General features: G+C 43.2%; 1 pseudogene; it reads right to left on the bottom strand.

Annotated features, from left to right (window-relative positions):
- Positions 1 to 370: 370 nt before the first annotated feature.
- LOC103606951 lies at positions 371 to 1,818 on the bottom strand (annotated as a pseudogene).
- Between the last annotated feature and the right edge of the window lie 5,182 nt (positions 1,819 to 7,000).

Genomic DNA, 7,000 nt, shown 5'->3' with positions numbered 1-7,000 from the left:
GTTTACAGCAGTTAAAGTACTTTTGCTTCCATGTATGAAGGTTAAAAAAATCATTTTTTTTTTTCATAAAATACACCAGCAACCTATTTCATCATCCACCAAAGGTAAAAACTGAGATTCTTTTAAAAATTAGTCCAAAGTGGCATTTAGGAACTTAGTTGTTGGCTTCTGCACTGATACCATAACAAACCAAAGTCTAGGGCTGGATTTGGTTTTGTTTCGGTTTTCTTTTCAATATCCAATGCTTATGGATTAAGTTCTGGAAATGTTCCCGTTGTAAGGCAGGGTTCTGTTTGGATTCCACCACGGGTATGCTTCTTGGGTTGGATGCTGGAGGGTGAGGTGCATTTGCTGGATCCATGTTGACTACCTAGTAGTCATCAAGGTCAAAAACTTCATCATCTCCTCCTTGGTATTCCATTCCCTGGAAATCTACTCAGTACCACAAGGTACCTCCAATTCCACCAAATCCTTTCACAAACTGGGATCCTTCTTGTGTCTTCTCTATGACAATTTCCGACATAGCTCCAAGTTTTTATAGTTGTTAGCAAATCATTCCAACAGGGGCGTGTCTCGTCAGCTCATGTTCCTGTCCTGCCTCTTAGTTTGTGAAATGAGATTTATCCTTCTCTTGTTCTGGAGTTAGAGGATTGTCTCCTCTTCTGTGCCTTGGCAATGAAAAACATATTTCATTATATTCAGATTTTCATGGGCTATTAGAATCTCTACAGCTTCCATTTCCAAAGCCTTTAGTATATCTTCAACGCCAAAATAGTACTTGCCCATATCTTGGGTGATTTCATCAAAGTATCGTCCTGTTAATTTTTTGTCTTGAATGAATTTCACACTGGAGAGGACTTTAGTAGGTAACCCAATAGCTTGGTTGAATCCATTTTCACATTCATGGGATATATCAACTGATTTTTAAATTTTTGATCACAACATTTGATCAAACATATCAGATTAGCATAGTTCTGTTTTAAAGTTGGCTGGTCCAGCTAAAAACAAGACTAGCCACATTCACTTTGTCCCCAGAAATAAACAGCCGCACAGCAGTCTCTGCTACTTTCCAAACATAGTTATGTCGCTTTTCCATTCTTAAACAGGAAAAACGCATGGCTGATTGACCTCCTCTATCGTGTTTCTTTGGGAGATTCACATCAGTGTAGACTTTCTTTTCCTTTTCTTCTTCTGTTACAATTTTTCCACAGTAAATAACCAGACCATTGGAGATACTTTCTTATAAAGTTTGAGTCTTTGTTGTACAGATGTAATGGCTCCCAGGACTGAAGCATGGGTTATTGGTGACAACATTGGATGCAGTTCCAAACTCATCTGCTAACAGTTTGCCACTTGTGCTATCTGGTCTTTGGGAGGAATGGTCAATGATATGATATCGGTGCCATTGTCTCAGGCCACCTTCAACCTCTGAATGAGCTTCTTGATCATCCAGATCTCCACGATCCTGTCATCATCACTGGGGTCCTTGCCATCTTCTTGCCACTACCCCCGCCCACCCAAGGGCCCTGTGCTGGGTGGCAGCGGTGGCTCCTCCCGCTCTCCAGACAGCTGCGTGTGTTGCAATCCGCTCAGATGGGGCCTGTTACATGGCTTCCTCTGTAAGGGGTGGCAGTCCCTGTGGGCCTTGACCTTCAAAATAGATCCAAAAGCTGACTTCACTGTGGCCACTGCAGACCAAGCCACCATCCTCTCTCTCCTGGTTTCTGGGTCTCTTAGCTGGCCTTCTGCTTTTGATCCTGCCTTTTTAATACTCATTGTAGCTGCCAGACTGATCCTTTTAAATCTGCATTCGTGCATGCTCCTCCTCTGCTCAAAACTCTCCAATGGCTCAGAGTGAAAGTTAAATTCTGAAAATGCCCTCCAGGACCCTCCCCTCCCCATTATCACTCTAATCTCATCTGATCTACCCACTCATCCACTGCTGGCCTCCGTGCTGCTCCTCAGATCTGCAAGGCATGGTCCTATCTTGGGGACAGAAGTTTCCTTTGCTTGGAAAGCTTTTCTGCCCCTCAAGGCTGACTCCCTCACCAACGTCAAGTCTCTTCTCAGTGGAGCCTCCCCTGGTCTCTCTGTACGACTGCAAACCCACTCCCAGCCTGTACTCCCAGTGCCCTCCCTGCCTCACTGCATCCTCTCAGAACACGCATCACCATCTGACATACAACGTACAAGGGTACTTCAACCATTCGTGGAAAGATTCATATTATCTAATTCTGTTTCTCCACACATTTTTGAAGTACCCTTGTGTTTTACTTATTGATTTTGTTTATTATCTGTCCCCCACCACTCCCACTAGAGGTAGCTCCATGAAGGCAGGGATTTTGTCTGCTTTTTCACTCTATTTCCAGGACCCAAAGCAGGAGCTGGCAGTTAGCAGGCACTTAAGTTGTTAGTTGAGTGAATGACTGTTGAGAGATTAAGTGCCTGACTATATTTAGTCAGGAATTATTCCTTTACAAAAAGACAGAAAACCTATTCAAACCAGAAAGAAATATGACTGGATCACTTCTAATGCTGTTGGGAATTCAGAGGGCAATACTTTCAGGGTGGCTTTATCCAGGAACTCAAATGAAGTCTTCGGTCACTGACTCCCTTTATCTATTGTCTCTATTTTCTTTCCTATTAGCTTCACTCTGTGGCAGGTTTTCATTGTCACCACCAACTTCAGGCTTATATACTAGCAGATTAGCAATACCAGTGTGTGTGTGTGTGGGGGGGGTTAGCACTTCTTCTTAACACTTTCATCCAAAGTCCTGGGTGGCCATCCCATTGGCCTGGCTCAATCCAGGTGCCCGTCCCTGGATAAATCACTGTGACCCAGGGGATGAAGCACTCCCATTGGCCAATCCCTGGAGTAGAGTGAGAGAGTGGGGGTATCAGCTCCTCCAACATTCCCTAACTGAGAGGGAGAGAGGGTGCTTCCAGAAAGGGAAACATAGGTGCCATTACTAGGCTCATCCTACATTATCACCACCGTGATCTTTGCAAAGCATGGTTCTGATTTGGTCACTATTATATTTCAAAATCCTCAGTGGCTCCCCATTAAAATAAATGCCAAAATCCTTGGTTTGACATTCAGGGCTCATCATAATGTAGCCCAATCTATTCCTCCAGTTTCATCTCTTACCATGCCCTCACATATTCCATTTGCCACAGAAACACTGGACTATGGGCTGTTCTTGGGCCATCATTTATTCATTCATCCATTTATTCATACATCCATACATAACATGTGTTAAGCACTTACTATATGTCTCCCAGCCTTGTTCACTTAGTGACTGCTCTCCTGAATGCATTTTGCCTACTCTATGTATACAAGGGGCCTTGGGTTAATGTTACATGTATACACACCTATTTCCCCTAACATACTTTAAATTCTCTGAGGGCTCATACCTCCCCTCCCCCCACACATATAACTGCCAGGTAGTTATAATATGTTGTACATGCAGTAGGTATATAATACATGTTTGTGAAATGAATGAATAACAAACCGAGTTGACTTCAAGTTTCAGTTTATCCTACTTTATCATCACCGTGATATATTTATTTGCACAGCACATTTGGATTTATAGAACGTTTTCAGCCCTTATGTGTTATTTACTTTTCATAATGGTATTCTGAACTGGGTATTATCTCTTTTTTACGGGTAAAGAAAGTGAATCTCTGATAAGTCAGGTAAATTTTTGGCTGCATAGCTAATAAGTGGCAAGGATAAGAACTGAATTCAAATCCAATATTAACTCTATTAGTCATGGATATTTTGGCTCCCAGTGACAGCAACTCAATCCAGCTTAAGCACAAAAAGGAATTTATTGGTTAATTGGTGGCTCCCAAAGAACCATGCTTTTTGGTATTCACTCTGTGTAGTCCCCTCTTGGTGACACTGAGCTTGGATGTGTAAATTGCTTTGGCCAATTTAGCGAGCATGATATGAGCAGAAGCTTGATAAGATGCTGATACATTGGGACTTGCCAGTTTGGAATGATCCCTCTTGAAACCCAACTGTCATATCCTAAGAAGCCCAAGTCACATGGAGAGACCATGGGGGAGAAGAACCGTGCTCCCATCAATAGCTGCAGCCGAGTCCTCAGCTGCTACCAGCACCAGTGGCCAGCAAATGAGCATCCTGGATATCTCAGCCCAGCCCAGCTTCCAAACAGCTGAAACCCCAGCTACAGAACCATGAGAAAGAATACCATGTTGTCATTTAAAGCCAACAATTTTTAGGGCAGCTTGATACTCAATAATAGGTAACAGAAATGTCAGGCAATCATCTGACTTGTTCTGCCCAATCCTGAACCAACTGCTGTGGCCAGGGATGTGGAGTCTTCTGCTTCCTGCCATCACCACATGGAGCAGAGGAAGAGATCCATCTTCAAAGAAGGGGTATGGGGAGTTATGTGGGACAGACAAAAGCGGTAGCTTCAAAACCTAGTACAGACTGCAAAAGCCAGCCTCGCTCCTCAGTGAGTCAGAAAGGTGTTCATCTCATCAAGGAATCATAGGTTGTCAGAAATCAAAAAGTTCAAGTCCAAGCCTTTCATTTTATAGATATTAAAATTAAGGCCTGGAAAAGATCATTTCCAAGGCCAAGATACCACCAATCGTCAGACCAGAGCCCAGGCATCGTGGCTCCTACTCCATCATGCTGGTCCTTGGGAGTGGGGTGGAGGTGGGGTGTGCATGTGTTTCCAGGTGTCTGGTCTGGGGTGAGGTGGAGGGACCTCGGTGTGAGTGATGTAATCCTCCCAGAGCTCTGTTTAGCACCTGGTCCTCCCCTGGGCAGAGACCGCATCACATGCAAATCAGCTCCCTGGGTCTGGGGTTAGTCAGACCTAACTCAGCCCTCACACGTCCTCCTCAGCCTTTACTGACACACCATTGTTAAACCAAGCAGTCCAGGATATGTCTCTGAAGGGTTCTGTAATTTTCACAGGGGAAAAATATTTACACACAACGTTTGGGACCTCAGGCTTCATGTAATGCCCTGCTTGGTACAGATTTGTGGCTCTTTAGACAATTTGAAAACAATTTTTGTGAAATTTCCTGGAACGTTTTGTTTCTTCAGGCAAAAAAAGGCTTTTGCTGCATGAGCAACGTTGCATATCTACTCTAGAGAAAGGCGATCAATTGTGGCCTCTGACAAATTGATAAATATAGGTGGGAGGCCAGAGTCTTCATCTTCACTGTATCCATCATTCTCTTCCTTCCCATCACTGCTGGAGATAGAGTTGTAGGATGCTCATTCTGAAGGACAATTTAGAGTTTATTTACTAAAACCCATGATTTTAGAGGTGAGGAAACAGAGGCCCAGAGAGGGCTAGAGACTTGCTCCAGTCACACAGCAATTCCAATAAATTAAGTTGGCATTAGAGCTCTTATTTTTGATTCTGAGTCAAATACTCTTTCCACAGCCTTGAAACTTTTTGGTGACTTTAGTAGCAGCTCAGGATAGGAAGAAGGTTTTGAGGAAGAGAGATGGAAAAGGAATTAAGTTTTAGAGGAAACTGACTCTTAGCTGGGGGACTTCAGAGAGTGAAGAGAAAGATCTAGATTTCCTCCGTAGAGACTCTGGACTTCACTGCCAGTCTTCAGCCACCAACAGGACACTTGGGTGTCATCCTTGTGCAGAGGCCATGTTAATCTTCTCTATCATTCCGATTTTAGTGTACGTGCTGCTGAAGCAAGCACATGGATATTTGGATCTAACACCTTTAAGAGGTCGTTATACTCACAAGTCCCCACAGAAAATCAGTCATGCAAAGTTTCATTTTCTTAAGGCCCTGATCCACTTCTCTGAGGTTCAGAGAAGTTAAACAATTTACCCAAGATCACACAGCTAAAAGGAGTTGATTCCAAAGACTGTGCCCTTTGCTTTATCCTGTACTGACTTTTAGGGGGCTAGGCATAATCCGTACTGTAAATGGAACTGAAAGTATTTCATCAATGCTTACTTGTTCCAAGGAAAAAGAAATCATAGGGACTATGTAGGAGTTTATTTATATTTAAAAGCTGCAGAGTGCAGCTGGTTGAGGATGTGGGCTTCTCAGGTCAGACTGTCCAGGTTCAAATCTGAGTCCCATCACTTATGCCTGTGTGACCTTGGGAGTGCACTCAAACCCTCCAAAGTTTTCTTTTACTTATTAATACATTATATCTACACAATGTTTACTTCATAATGTTGTTGTGAAGGTAAAAGTGAGATAATTCTTGCAAATCACTTATCACTGTGCTTGACACCTAAGAGCTCAAAAATGTTAGCTGTTACTTGATTTTATACAGCACAATTTAATTGGCAATTAGGATGAAGCAGGAAGGAAAAGTATAAAAAGAAAAGAACACTTCTTCTTGTTGAACTTGGCTTCATGCACTGATTCCTTAGTGTGTCCTAGCACACACTTACTCGCTCTGGTGGGTTTGATTAATAAAGCTCATTTCAAAGGAGAGAGATGGGTGAAATTGTTTTGTGGGAACCCCAACCAGGTGTGCACAAGGATGCATGTAAGAGGATCGTCTTTGCAGGATTATCTATGCTAGAGAAAACCCAGAAATAATCTAAATGTTAGTTTATAAGGAACTGGTTACATCAACTGTGATACATCTCAGTTAATGCAGCGCAGTACTTCCAGGTGCTTAGGATAAAAGCCTCGGAATCATCTTTGGTTCCTTTCTTTCTCTCACTCCCGCATGAATACCATGAGTAAATCCTGTTGACTACCTTCAAAATGTATTTAGAATCTGCCTAATTCTCATTACCTCACAGCTACCACCCTGCTCTGAAGCCACTACTATCTGGTCTCATTGCTTCCACTCTTGCCCTTCCAGCTACAGCGACATCCTTACTGTTCCTTGTACCTGTTAGCTACATCCCCACCTCAGGGCCTTTACACTTACTGTTCCTGCTGCCTGGAACACTTTCCCAAGATGTCCCTGTAGCTCTCTCCCTCATCTGCTCACGCCTGCTTCTCAGCGAGGCCTG

Source organism: Galeopterus variegatus, unplaced genomic scaffold (genome assembly GCF_000696425.1).
Source record: "Galeopterus variegatus unplaced genomic scaffold, G_variegatus-3.0.2 Scaffold6978, whole genome shotgun sequence".
Taxonomy (NCBI): Eukaryota; Metazoa; Chordata; class Mammalia; order Dermoptera; family Cynocephalidae; genus Galeopterus; species Galeopterus variegatus.
The sequence above is the reverse complement of the archived record's forward strand: the minus strand, read 5'-3'. Positions and strand labels throughout refer to the sequence as shown.